This window comes from Xyrauchen texanus, chromosome 42, assembly GCF_025860055.1.
Source record: "Xyrauchen texanus isolate HMW12.3.18 chromosome 42, RBS_HiC_50CHRs, whole genome shotgun sequence".
Lineage (NCBI taxonomy): Eukaryota > Metazoa > Chordata > Actinopteri > Cypriniformes > Catostomidae > Xyrauchen > Xyrauchen texanus.
Window position 1 is genome coordinate 29,246,690 of NC_068317.1, and position 15,573 is coordinate 29,262,262.

The following is a 15,573-nucleotide window of genomic DNA, read 5'->3' on the forward strand; positions in this document are numbered from 1 at the left end:
TCTCATTTTCAAGGGAACACCTTGAACATTTTCACTCAAATGAATCCCATCCTTTACAGCTGAAGTTTGTCCTTTCTGTGCCACTAGAGTCACCAAAAGGAATTGCAAAAATCATGACTGTTTTTAAACCGATTCCAGAAAACTCCCCCTATCTGCCATTGGTCAACAAACAGATTGTCCTGCCCCAAACTCGCACCATTGGTTGAATCAATGTTGCTGTGTTGGTGTTTTTGTGATGCTCAAGTAAACAGAGCAATGTTTTGATGGCACCACAGAGCCACAGTGTTTACAGTTTTCATGGAAACCAATTGACAAATGGCTAAATTATACTGTATGTTGTTGGCACTGCATATTAAGCTTGAATTGGAGAAAGTATTTTGACATTAACACAAATTACACACCGATTTATAGGCCTCAAAGTTGTAGGTGGGTTCCCTTGTGAATTAATCACACCCTTTTATAGCCAATCCGGTCTCTTGACAAGTCATAATAAAGTACGAGATGGCAAATTCGTGAGAGATCGTACGAGTTGGCATGTACAAAAAGTACTTTTACACTCGTAGAAAAAATAAACGAAGCAATGAACAATGTTATTTAACATTAAATAGTGTTGGATAGGAGGCTAGCTAAAATGTCATGCCTGTACTGATTTGAAATTGTCTTTATTAATAGGTCGTACAAGCAAAGTAGTACGATATCTTATGATTACATCTTGTACAAATTATTACCAGTTGTCATGAGACTCTGTTGTTAATAACTGTCTAATTTTCACTTTCACTGCACTTTCAGAATCTAAAAAAAGATTCAATCTCTTTCAAGTGAAAATTAGAGAGTATGGATTTTCCATCTGTGTCTGCGAATGTTGTTCATCACTGTTCAGGCGCCGTAGTGTGTAAAATGGAAAATGCATTGTGAGTCATTGCAAAAGTTTTGGGAGTGTTTCAACAGCCCCAAGAAAGGAATGAGATCTGGAGGAAGGTGATGATAATAGTAACACTATAGTGCACTGCGGGGACTTTTGAACATTCTGAATGAATGAGCCAAGCAATTCACTCTGTTTTTTCCATCTGAGTCACTCTTTTCCTGTGTCTCCCTCTCTCTCCAAGCCTGCAGGACTCATTTTTGATTTTGCATCACTTGGCGTGAATCTGCTGTGGATGATATTTCCTAAATATGGGAAAACTCTTTTCCACAAGCTCTGATTCACTCGTATCAGTTCTTTGCAAAATGAGTTCATATGAAAGGGATAGCTCATGAAAATGACAAACTTTACTCACCCTCATGTTGCACCAGTATGACTTTCTATCTTCATTGGAACACAAAAGGAGATGTTAGTGTTAGCTTGCCTCCGTCACCATTCACTTTAATTTTATGGACAAATGTGCAATGAAAGTGAATGGTGACTGAGGCTGTCATTCTGCCTAACATCTTCTTTTGTGATCCACCAAAGATATAAATGTTTAGAACAACATAAGGGTGAGAAAATGATGACAGAATTTCCTCTAATTATTTTTGAGGGAACTATCCCTTTAAAATGGGAGTTTTTTGTTCTGATCTGGCTCACTTGCACCAGTTGTTTGCACAATTAGTTCAAATGAAATCAGCTACTGTAAATTGTGAAATCAACAAGTTTTTTCATGCACTATTACATTGCTTTATCCGCTGAAGGGTAGTTGAATGGTGAATTACAAATTTTGTTGCTTGAAAGCACCTCTGGGATTCAAGATCTTGGGTTTTCGGGTGGATAAGGGGCCAGCACACACACACACACACACACACACACACACACACACACACACACACACACACACAGAGATAACGTCAGCCTGCAAGCCACTAGTCTGTGCCTGCAGCTGATATACCGGTGAGTTATCTGCACTGGATCTATAAAGGGGTCTGGTTAACAGCAGAGGAATAGTACAGATACTCTGCCAAAGACTACAGAAATACCCTGAGTATAGTGGCAACCTGGTCTCATAGAAATGCGTTACAGTACCTACATTTTTGTGGAATGATTGATATATATTGTCACTGTTGTTTTTTGGTGAAATGAACACTAGAGGTGCAACAACAATGACTTTGTAAAATGACAGATTATCAGTTCATAAACACTTACTTTTCATCCTGCTCCTCACACAATGCTATATGACATCGAAACACGTTTACTATAGCGCATGACTTTTAAGGCGATTACATAACCAACTACATATACAAGTTTGGTTAAAGGGACAGTTCTACCAAAAATTACAATTATCTCATCATACACTCACCCTCATACCATCCTAGATGTGTATGACTTCTTTTCTTCAGCAGAACACAAACAAAGGTTTTTAGAAAAATATTTCAGCGTTATAGCTCCATACAATGCAAGTGAATGATAATTTGACATTTGTAGCTCCAGAAAGCACATAAAGGCAGCATAAAAGTAATCCATATGACTCCAGTGGTGAAATCCATGTCTTCAGAAGTGATATAATAGGGGAAGGTGAGAAACAGAACAATATTTAATTCCTTTTTTACTCTGAATACCCAGATGTAAAAGTGAAAGTGGAGATTAGAGTAATAAAAAAGACTTACATTTTGACCTGTTTCTCACCAACACCTATTATATTGTTTCTGAAGACATGGATTTAACCACTTGAGGCAAGATTTCTTCTGTTTCCTTTATGTGATTTTTGGAGCTACAAAGGTCTAGTCACTATTCACTTGTATTGTATGGACCTTCAGAGCTGAAATACACTGGGATGGCATGAGTGTAAGTAAATTATGAGATAATTTTTATTTTTGGGTGAACTGTCCCTTTAAATGCAGTCAAATTGTGCAAAGGATCGGAGTCCCAAAGAGCATGCAAGTCGACACTTGAGCCGAAAGTGTCATAAAAGTGCCACAATATGACGAGGTTGCTTCAGTAATTGCATTTTTCATCGCACATTTGATTATTATGACACTATCGGTTAGGTTTAGTTTTAAGATTTAGGGTAGGGGGTAGAACTCGATAGAGCATTAACCTCATCTGTTTAATAGAACATTTTACTTGCTTTTTAGCTGGGTCTTTTCTGCCATACGGAGGTTGCTCCTTCATTGCTCATTAGACACAGTGGCGCTGAGATTTGCGTTTAAATCTTGTTTCAGATGTTTCTCCTACAGTTCCACAAATTGGACAGTAATTGACATACAGAACGAATGTAGAGCTATGTGAAAGAAAGTGAACAGCATAGCTCAGATAATTTTGTTTTAAAAGAATTTGATGGTATTTTTTTAGTTCATATTGAAATCTCTGACTTTGGTATCTTGGCGAATCTGAGCACAGTTTGAGACATTGTTGAGATCTCTTTTGAAACCCTACGGAAGACACGTGTAAGTTTCTCCTTGCTGTCTGAGATATTAAAGAGATCTCAATTTGGGATTTTTCTTTCCTACAACATGGTTCATTTTGTCTTGTAACACTCAAAAACGATCACTTGAAGACTATTGGCCAGATGATACATCAACTTGTAAACTAACATTCTAATACATAACCAAAAATGTGTTTCTTATCACCATTACATCTCAATCCTAGGAGGGGTTTCTTAGAAGTGTCTACACTAGCCAGATGACATAAATCGAGATATCAAGGAAGAGATAAATTGTCTTGTTTTGGCTGTACAACCGAATGCAATAAAATCATCAAAATCCTATCCGTACTACTTAAAACCTCCTGCAAATGAGCTGACTGTCAAAGCCATGAAACCTACCGGGGCTGTAGCACTTTAGAGCAGATGGATGGAAGAGTTACACTCACTTACAAGGATGCTAAACATCAAAGACCCATGTGGTGGACCTGTGACACTCTCATCTGATAACAGGCCCACTGTGGCATTCTCTTAATCTCAAACTCTGATGCTCTTAAACCCTTTTATTATGTCTGACCATGGCTGGAATCAAGAGCACTGATAGTCCTGACTGAACTTTAGGAATGTGCATAAAGTGAGAGAGAAAAAACAGGCATGGATGGACAGATTAGCAATAAATAGGCAACAGTGATTTCTTATGCTAGCTATGGCAATCATCACCAACATTACGATTTTTTCATACTTCGAGTTTGACACTCAATAATAAAAGATGTCACAAGACTCACCCTACATTGTTCGATTAACATGGGTGATCACTAAAATCGTGTGGTTTGTTGAGGACAGTGTTGGAGAAGCTACGTTGAAACTGTAGCTTCCAAAACTACAGTACAAGCTACTCATAATAACTTACTCATAAAAACCAAATATTAAAGGAATTGCTTTTTTTCATTCGGCTTGTTTACATGAACTGTCCATTAGAGCTGATTCACTTAAATTATTAGTTTTTTTTTCCAGCGCTACATGAGAATGAGAAAGGACGGTTTATGTAAACATGCTTAATTACTGTCTCTGCTCCACTGCTGCATTTGCAATAAAATGTGACAAATGTAGCATTTATGTGATGCTAGATCGCATCTTTTATTTCAGAACTCCCTAACACTGGTTGAGAACATGTGTGCTATTACTGTTCTAAGCGATTTGACTTCCGATTTTTGGACCAGAATGGGCTCTTTTAACGTGGCCAGTCAGCAACCACCTAACAACCACCCAGAACACCCTAGCAACTGGACAGCAGCATGCTAAAAAAACACCAAAGTCCTTCAGGGGTAGGCAACTTAGTCCATTTAGCAGCCATCTTGGAATTGCTTCCGGGGAGGTTTTTTCTATGGATACAAGTGGCATAAAAGTCCAGCTACTATCTATTTCAAAATCTCCAAAAGAGTTGGTTAAGATTATGATTAAATAACATATTTCAAATCAGCAGTCAAATCTGACAACGATAGTGTCATAAATTGTGCTTCTTTAGCTTTAAACGTTTTTTAGGCTGGTTCGGCTAATGCGCACCCACATTCGCGAGTTGACTGACAGGCGATGTCTGTATCTTAAAGGTGATTGGTTTGGGGCTTCCTTTTTTATATCCACCATATTGAGAATTCCAATTTGTCCCATTTATTTTAATAAAAGTCCTCCATCTCGGGCTAAATATTCAGAATATCTTAACAACCACATTGCAACACCCTGGCAACCACCTACAATATTGTAGAATCATGGCAGCGAGTTTTGTACGGACAAACAACACCCATGTGAAAAGGACCTTATTCAAAATGGTGCCATCTGTATCGAATTAATTACATGCGATGCCCATTGAGTAATAGAATTATTTGCATATATCAGTATTTAATGAGAAAAGCCCCAAAACAAAAGATGATTTAATATATGGTAATTATACAATAATTATAGATGGGTGGTCAGTGGGTGGGTGGATGGATGGATGGTATGGATATATATACAGTATATACACATATTGTTTGAAATTGCTTGCTCTTATAATAGAAATTGTATCAGGGGGTGTGATTAATAGAATTTGTTTTATGTATGTTAATACCATGGTACTGTTTGATCACCATATCCATATAACATGATATTTAAATGGATTTGTGAGGTATTTCAAAGCATACCATGGTCTTTGCAAGGTATGTTTATTTTATCCCATGGTACATTTTTGTAGACAAAATCTGATGCTAAAACACACAAAACAGGTGGAAATAGTAAATTACACTCACGTGTAAAATAAAACATTCCAGGACTGAAACAGCCGAGACTGAAAATGTCCATTTCAACCTCTTACAAGTGCAATGTAAGTATTTTGATAGTTAAAAGCCCCATTTAACCATCCATCATCAAAACACAGTCACACACACACACACACACTTATCTGCATTGGCCGAGGGCTGCAACTCGTCCGCAGTAATGCACCTCTTATGTTGGAGAGCAAAAGCTGACCTTGTCCTCTTTGCTGTGGGTCTGTGGGTTTTGGACTTGGGAACAGGAACTCCCAGTACAGACAGTGTGTCTGCAAGTCCAGAGCCTGCTCCACAGAGGAACACTTTGTTCAGCGCCACCAAAGAAAACTTATGACAACAAAAACACACATTCTGGAAAAATGAAAATTTGAGAAGGGCCCCCTCAACCTTTCTTTTCCTTCTTGTCTTTTTGAGTGTGTGTGTGTGTGTGTGTGTGTGTGTGTGTGTGTGTGTGTGTGTGTGTGTGTGTGTGTGAATCGTGTGCTTGGCTTTCAGTGGTAAATACTATCTCCCTCACCTCCAGTGGGGCAACAATAATATAACCCAGAGGAAAAGTGTCCAAAAAGTTAAAACTACAGATAATGAATGAGTCTGAGCTGAGTATAATGATTTGTATTGAAAAAATGAATGACATGCATTTGGGTTTGAATTATAATTTTATGAACAGAAGGCTTTAGTAAGAGAAAGCAAAACACAGAAATTTCTTTGCAGTTAGTTTGGGTTCATTGCTTAAAAAAAAAAAACACCTTAAACTAGCTGGTTTGCTGGCCATAGCTGGTCGACCAGCTGGTCTCCAAGCTGAAAGTGCCCAAAACTCTCTAAAGCCAGCGAAAAGTACAGCTTGACCAGACTGGGAGACCAACAAAGACCAACAAACCAGCTTAGGTTGGCTTACAATGGAGTTTCTTTTCTCCTCTTTTTCAGCAGCCTAGTCCGTTCTTCTTGGAAAGAAATGTGACCCATAAGTGGTACATGTACAGTTGATAGGAGTGGGTGAACAGTATAAAGGTGTTGCAACTGTTTTGTAATCATACATCTTTGTTTGCTGATTATGATTTATGTGGAGATAAGAGCTTCAGCTGCTTTGGTTACATTATAGCAGCGCCAGCATATGGAGATATAATTGAATGTATAACTATAATTAAAAACTGTTTACACTTGCATTTTGTGTTTGGGCAAAGAATATTTATCCTACAGAATGAAGTGTCTAAATTATGTGTTATAGTTCAGTTATAGACATGAAAAGAGGTTGAAGTTTATTGAGCAGTAGTAGTAGTAGTAGTAGTATGTAAGCGGAGACATTTGATTTCGTTTGACCCTGGTCATGGAGTGGATGTGGCCCCTTTAAGAGTTTTGCGTCACCGGAGTTTTGCGACACCCATTTTCCGGCACTCTCTCGTTTTAGAGGCGTGGGAATGAAAATTGTGTGGGAGATCTCCTGGTTTTGTTCATCGGTTGATAATTCTTTGGGTAATTCTTTGTAGAATTCTGCACAAGATGAGCTTTATAAGTGTTCTCACATGCACAATGTGAATAGGAGAAACAAGTGCACACAGAACATTACAGTGAGACAGAATATAAACCAAGGTAAGAGTTTAAATAAATATACAAATAAAAGAACATATAACAGAATGGCATATATATATATATATATATATATATATATATATATATATATATATATATATATATATATATATGCAAGTGGTAATGTATAGGGGTAGGTACAGTTATTGAATTAAATGTGTGAATTTACATATGTACATAAGATATGTATTTACATTATTGCACTATGTGGGTGTCCTGAGGCAGTTTAATTGTTCATGAGGATAATGCCATGAGGGTAAAAACTGTTCTTGTGCCTGGATGTCCTGGCACTGAGTGCTCTGTTGCGCCGGCCAGAAGGCAACAGTTCAAAGACGGAGTGGGCAGGGTGTGTGGGGTCCAGAGTGATTCTATCTGCACTTACAGATCTTGGATGGTGGGCAGGGGGCACCAATAATTCTCTCAGCAGTCCTGACTGTCCATTGTAGATTTAGTGGCTGAACCAAACCAGACAGTTATACTGTAGATGTACACAGGACAGACTCAATGACGGCCGAGCAGAACTGTTTTAGCACTGTTTTGAACTTCATCTGGTGAAGGAAGTACAACCTCTGCTGGGCCTTCTTCACAATGGAGTCTATGTGGGTGTCCCACTTCAGGTTCCGAGAGATGGTAGAGCCCAGGAACCTTAATGATTACACTGCTCCCACAGTGCTGTTTAGGATGGTGGGGGGGTGTAGGAATGTGGGGGGATTTCTCATTAAGTCCACTATCATCTCCACTGCTTTGACCACACCAGACAGCAAGCTGCTCAACCTCCCATCTGTGTGCAGACTCGTCACCGTCGTGGATGAGGCCGATGACCGTAGTGTTGTCTGCCAACTTCAGGAGCTTGACAGTGGGGGCTTTTGCAGTGCAGTAATTCATGTAAACGGAGAAGAGCAGTGGAGAGAGAATGCATCCCTGAGGAGCACCAGTGCTAATAGTGAGGTGCTAATAGTTTCCCCAGTCTCACTAGCTGCTGCCTATCTGTCAGAAAGCTGGTGATCCATCAACAGATTGTGGTGGGCAAGGAGAGCTGGGATGTGAGTTTCCCCAGTCTCACTAGCTGCTGCCTATCTGTCAGAAAGCTTGTGATCCATCAAAAGTGGGCAAGGAGAGCTGGTCCTGTGCAGTCCCACAGCATCATCCACAGACCTGTTTGCTCAGTAAGCAAACTGAAGGGGGTTCAGCAGGAATCCAGTGATGTCTTTAGGTAGGCCAAAATCAGTCTCTCAAAAAACTTCATGACCACAGATGTGAGAGTGACAGGTCTGTAGTCATTAAGTCCTGTGATTTGGGATTTTTGGGGGGCCAGAATGATGGTGGGGCATTTGAAGCAGCAGGGAACTTCACACTGCTCAAGTCATCTATTGAAGATCTGTGTGAGGATAGGGGCCAGTTTGTCAGCACAGACTTTCAGACCGGCACACTCAAAAAAATATTTTAGCCTATTTTTAAGATATATCCATTTCAATTTAATAACAATTTTCCATCTAATTGAATTGCCTAATCTTTAACCAAATAAAAATTATAAATCTTAAATCTGCAGGTGAAACATCATCTGGGCCTGCAGCTTTCCTAGTCTTTTGTTTTCCGAAAGACCGGCACACATCCTCCTCACAGATTATAAATAAAGATTAAGTAGCAGGAGGGGGGATGAGGGGGGTTCCAGGAGGTGTTGATTTGTGTGTAGTGAAGATTAGAGCGGGGGATGGGTGTGAGACTGGGTTTCTCAAACCTGACGTAAATTCATCAGCCATTAGTTGAGTCTCTACAGAGCGAGGGGAGGTGTTTTGTACTTGGTGATGCTTTTCAGGCCTTTCCAAATAGATTCAGTATCATTGAAAACTGGAATAAAACCCAAAGAAGTTATTTTTGCATCCTGTTTTGATTCTTTACAACTGACCAGCTACATATACATACATACAGATATATACACACACACATATATATATATATACAGTGAGGAAAATAAGTATTTGAACACCCTGCTATTTTGCAAGTTCTCCCACTTAGAAATCATGGAGGGGTCTGAAATTGTCATCGTAGGTGCATGTCCACTGTGAGAGACATAATCTAAAAAAAAAATCCAGAAATCACAATGTATGATTTTTTAACTATTTATTTGTATGATACAGCTGCAAATAAGTATTTGAACACCTGAGAAAATCAATGTTAATATTTGGTACATTAGCCTTTGTTTGCAATTACAGAGGTCAAACGTTTGCACACACTGCAGGGGGGTTTTTGGCCCACTCCTCCACACAGATCTTCTCTAGATCAGTCAGGTTTCTGGGCTGTCGCTGAGAAACACGGAGTTTGAGCTCCCTCCAAAGATTCTCTATTGGGTTTAGGTCTGGAGACTGGCTAGGCCACGCCAGAACCTTGATTTGCCTCTTACAGAGCCACTCCTTGGTTATCCTGGCTGTGTGCTTCGGGTCATTGTCATGTTGGAAGACCCAGCCTCGACCCATCTTCAATGCTCTAACTGAGGGAAGGAGGTTGTTCCCCAAAATCTCGCAATACATGGCCCCGGTCATCCTCTCCTTAATACAGTGCAGTCAGCCCTGTCCCATGTGCAGAAAAACACCCCCAAAGCATGATGCTACCACCCCCATGCTTCACAGTAGGGATGGTGTTCTTGGGATGGTACTCATCATTCTTCTTCCTCCAAACACGGTTAGTGGAATTATGACCAAAAAGTTCTATTTTGGTCTCATCTGACCACATGACTTTCTCCCATGACTCCTCTGGATCATCCAAATGGTCATTGGCAAACTTAAGACGGGCCTTGACATGTGCTGGTTTAAGCAGGGGAACCTTCCGTGCCATGCATGATTTCAAACCATGACGTCTTAGTGTATTACCAACATTAACCTTGGAAACGGTGGTCCCAGCTCTTTTCAGGTCATTGACCAGCTCCTCCTGGACATTTTAAAGGCAGACTAACAGGTCTTTGAGGGTCAGAATTCTAGCTGATAGACAGGTGTTCAAATACTTATTTGCAGCTGTATCATACAAATAAATAGTTAAAAAATCATACATTGTGATTTCTGGATTTTTTTTTTTAGATTATGTCTCTCACAGTGGACATGCACCTACGATGACAATTTCAGACCCCTCCATGATTTCCAAGTGGGAGAACTTGCAAAATAGCAGGGTGTTCAAATACTTATTTTCCTCACTGTATATATATATATATATATATATATATATATATATATGATTGGGATTCAAAAGTCCAATTGCAGCAAATGTTGGTCTCAAACAGCTAGTTCAAACCCCTCTTAAATTGAAATAATGTTTGTGAATTCTACCCTTCAAATAAAAGCATACTGTGACAGGGTGGAGGGTGGGGCCGGGTCGTGATTATACACACCCGGTCCCTTATCAGGCTAATTAAGCCTCCGAGAGGGATAAAGGCCGATTGTGGATGGTGGTGCGACGAGAGAGAGACCGTTTACGGACATGTCCGTCGTGTGTGTGTTTGTCTTTTGTTTAAGTTAATCATTAAAATATTGTTTATATCGCCAGGCCGGTTCTCACCTCCTCCTTTCCGTTGAACTGCTTTACACATACATAACCAAACATTTTGCATTTTGTTGAAAAGCCTGTAAGAGGCTGTTTAATGCAGGTGTAGATGGACCAGAGGTGTAGATATTGTTTTGCTGGTGATGGAGAGAAGTTATGAAGTTGGTGAGTAAAGGGGCAAGTTATCACAAAAACTCAATGTGTTTTCAATGAACTATATCTTTTTACCGGGTAATAATGGTGAAAATGTTTGTGGCATGAGGGCCGTGGTCATGTGATGGTCTGCGGTAAGGCTCATCACCTGGGTCGTAATCATCTCTAACACCTGTCTCTCATTATAGTGATGGCCGAGGGAGACCTGAAAGGCATGCCTGAGCATCAGAGAGGGAAGAAAGTGACCAAGAGAGCACGACAGCCTCAAACCAAGAGAGAGAGTGTTTGAGATAATTACGACCCAGGTGATGAGCCTTACCTCTCTCCCTCTCCCGCAGACCGACACATGACCACGCCCCCCCCCATTCCACAATGTTCAAAAGCTTTTTTTGTAGCCAACACTTTAAGGTATTTGGAAATGCAGATATTGACTTAGACCTACCCTAAGAAATATTTGTCCCTGGGGCAAGTTTACCTATTTAAATTAAATTTATTTATATTCAAGACAATCAACACTAGGTAACATTATATAGATATAGATAGATAGATAGATAGATAGATAGATAGATAGATAGATAGATAGATAGATAGATAGATAGATAGATAGATAGATTTTTCATGATTTTTGTTCAGACGGTCAAAAATGTTAAGATTAATTGGCTAGAAAAGTAATAGCATATGTCTCCTCAACAAGCCCCATAAATTGATATATCAATCCAGTCCATAGCACAAATATTGAAGGACAAGGTATGTACCAAAGTAGTCCCATACCCTCAGAATGAGCAAATAGTGAAAGAAAGCAATCAAGCAAGCAAGAAAGAAAGGAAGATTTTCATCACCCCAGGCTACAGTTATCCACCTCCACCCAGTTCTAGTCTGACTCATGCCACCTTGCAATAATTTCAATGCTTTCTTTTCTGTTTAAATCAGTTCTTTTTACTCCATCATGAAGCAATACCCAACTACCCACCCTTGTTCATGACAATCCATTTGTCAGTGTTTGTTTCAGAACAGAACCTGGCTCTTAGAAGTTCGAGCCTGTCATTCACACATCGTCACATTGCAGCAGGTTATCTGCTCATAGCGTGCTGCCACGCGTCATGCTGCACCTGATAGTCTTCACGCAGCATTCCTCACTTGAGAAACAGAAAGAATGGGCAGGTTTTAACACGACCGCCTAGACACTCATACACTTGTTCAGTGGCTGCAGGTGTAGCTTAAATCACATGTAATGCTGCAGCTCCAGGCTTGTAGGTGAGCCGCATAAACTATGCGCCTAGCTGTCTTCATCTGGGCTTTAAGGAGGAAACAAATGTAATTTGATGTTTAGAGCCACAAAAAGCGAGACGAGAAATGTGTACGTTTGTTGCACTGTTTAATGCTGATCGCTTTGTAGATTTTCCCTCGAGCATCATTCAGGGCAAAGAGAGGACACATTTATGCATTGAAGTCGATCACTTATGTAATGGCACACCGACTTGCAGACTCCCCAAAAATTGAAAAAATATACAATCTGAATGGCTTCTCTGTCCTTTGCATATTTATGATGGAGGCCTTGCAGTATCTGTCAAATTCAAAGACAAGGATTGTGTGGAGATCCCAGGATAATTGTGCAGTGTTTTAGTGAATGGAATGATTATGGTAAAGTGCTCTGGATTACGGTTATTACTACCTCTAACTGCCAAATGCCTCTTTAGCCACAAAGCGCCAGTTTTTTATGCTTCGTTCACTCTACACCCAATACTGATTTGGTTTTCATATCCAATCTTAAGGACTGACTGTCCATGCTGTCATTTTGCATGTAATGAAATGAACTCAACCAGTATTTCTACATCGGTTGCCATAGTAGTTGATAAATGTCTGCGTGACTAGCGTCACCAAAACAAAAAATAATGACCATCTTCCGTTGGTCAAAAAACAGATATTCCTGCACCAAAATCACAGAATGGGTTGAGTCAATTACTGCATCCATACTTCCCTACTGGGACGGCTGTGGCTCAGGTGGTAGAGCGGATCGGCTGCCAATCGCAGGGTTGGCCCACACGACTCCACATGCCGAAGTGTACTTGGGCAAGACACTGAACCCCAAGTTGCTCCCAATGGCATGCTAGTGCCTTGCATGGCATGGTGTATGAGTGTGTGTGTGAATGGGTGAATGAGACACAGTGTAAAGGTAACTTTGGTAACCTCTAATGTTAAAAAAAACTGCAGACAATTTACCTACTATATTGTATGCCAAAGCAATAAGTCAGAATCCTCAGTATTCATAAAAGTGTAAGTGAGAAATACCCAGATGACCTACTATTTCTGGCGAGATTTTGAAATGTGCATCAACTGGACACTATACGATCCCATAATCCCTTGGGAGCTGAGGATATGTTACATTCAAAAATGATGTTCTTTAAAAAAAATTCGAAAGGCACTTTTCAACTGTTTATTTGTAAATATATACAAATAAAGTTGTTATTTGTGCTTAAATGGTGCGTGTTTAACAAAACCAGAGTTGATTATTTTAACGGTTGTTGTTATGTCATAAATTTGGGTCACGTGTCAATACTCTCGTCACCGGATTAAAGTAAATAATTTGCATAAATACCTAAAGAATGGACGGTTTCACCGGCCAAAAATTGCATCTTTCATCAAATACAGTACATACTGTGATAGTACATGATTCCGGACGCAGGGAATGTTGATGTGTCAAACTGAAAAGATGCGACTGACGAAAACAATATATTGAAATGCTTTCTCTCTTTTTTCAGACTACAAACTAAACACATTTAAGAAATATATACACCATAAACATACACTTTTCCATCCTGACCAAAGCAATCGACTCTGTATCAAATTAATCCATGGTGGAATTAATTAAATGGTGAATAGCTTGTAGAAACATAAACTGTGCCAATTTATCCAGCAGTGGGTAAAGGAGAGAAACATCGCCTTCAAATCCAGAGACAGGGCTCTCTACAGCACGGCCCGATCTAACCTAAAGAGAGGCATCAGAGAGGCAAAATCGAACTACAGGAGGATGATTGAGGAACACCTGGGCAGTAACAACAGCAGGCAGGTGTGGCAGGGAGTCCAGCACCTGACCAACTACAGGGCCAAACACGGAGCTGCTGAAGGTGACATCTCGTTGGCAGAGGAGTTGAACCTCTTTTTTGCCCGTTTGAGGTGACACCACCAGAGACAGCCACACCACACCTCACAGCTCACAGCAGCTTAAGTTGCACAGTGGAGGAGCATGAGGTGAGGCGCACACTGCGGGCCATCAACCCAAGGAAGGCTACAGGGCCTGATGGCATTCCGGGACGAGTGCTGAGGGACTGTGCTGACCAGTTGGCTGGAGTCTTTACCAGGATTTTCAACCAGTCCCTGGCCCAATCCACTGTCCCACCCTGTTTGAAGTCCTCCACCATAGTCCCCCTACCCAAGAAACCCCATATTTCCAGTCCAAACGACTATCGGCCAGTTGCACTCACACCTGTGGTGATGAAGTGCTTCGAAAAACTGGTCCGGAGGCACATCACAGCACTCTTGCCCCGAGGCCTTGACCCCAACCAGTTTGCCTACAGAGCGAACAGATCCACAGAGGACGCCGTAACCACAGCCCTCCATACTGCACTGTCCCATCTGGAGCAGCAGGGGAGCTATGTGCGGATGCTCTTTGTGGATTATAGCTCAGCATTTAATACCATCCTCCCACACAAACTAGTGGCCAAATTGAGGGACCTGGGGCTGCCACACACCACCTGCACATGGATCAACAGCTTCCTCTCTGGGCGTAGACAGAGGGTCAGAGTGGGTAATCACACATCTACGGCCTTAAGCCTCAGCACTGGCTCCCCCCCAGGGCTGTGTGCTGAGCCCCTTGCTCTATTCCCTATATACATATGACTGTACCCCAACCCACCACGGCAACACCATGGTGAAATTTGCTGATGACACCACAGTGGTGGGGCTCATTTCTGGGGGGAACGAGTCTGCCTACAGGGATGAGGTGGAGCGATAACAATCTGCTTCTGAACACCGCAAAGACCAAGGAGCTCATTATAGATTACAGGAAAAAGAAAACAATCATTCTACCACTTATTATCAACGGGGACTGTGTGGAGCGGGTGGCAGACTTCAGCTTCCTGGGAGTCCACATTGAGGAGGGTTTAACCTGGAGCAAGAATACCTCTGAGCTAATAAAAAAGGCCCAGCAGAGACTTTATTTCCTGAGAGTACTCAGGAGGAACAACATCACACAGAGGTTGCTGGTGTCCTTCTATCAAGCCTCCATAGAGAGCTTGCTGACATACTGCATGTGCGTGTGGTACACCAGCTGCACAGTCTCTCACAGGAAAGCGCTCCAGAGGGTCATCAACACCGCACAGAAAATCACTGGCAGCCCTCTCCTCACACTGGTAGAACTATACAGTTCTCGCTGGTTTAAAAAAATACAGAACATTTTAAATGACACCTCTCACCCAGGCCACCACCTGTTCAAACTGTTACCATCAGGCAGACGGTACAGAGCCATCAGGGCAAAAACTAATAGACTCAAAAACAGTTTTTACCCATCTGCAATAACTGTAATTAACGCTGCTAAAGTGAACTGAACTGATTGCAGGATTGGTACAATAAGTATGACTGTGTATGTGTATATGAATGCCTGTTCAGGC

General features: G+C 41.0%; 1 protein-coding gene across 1 annotated transcript in view; it reads right to left on the reverse strand.

Moving 5' to 3' along the window:
* LOC127635086 (gamma-1-syntrophin-like) overlaps positions 1-5,791 on the reverse strand; it is a 69,674-nt gene extending 63,883 nt beyond the window's left edge. Inside the window, exon 1 of the mRNA XM_052114867.1 lies at positions 5,763-5,791. The gene's annotated coding sequence lies outside the window, so the exon portion shown is untranslated. The remainder of the gene's footprint in view (positions 1-5,762) is intronic.
* Between the last annotated feature and the right edge of the window lie 9,782 nt (positions 5,792-15,573).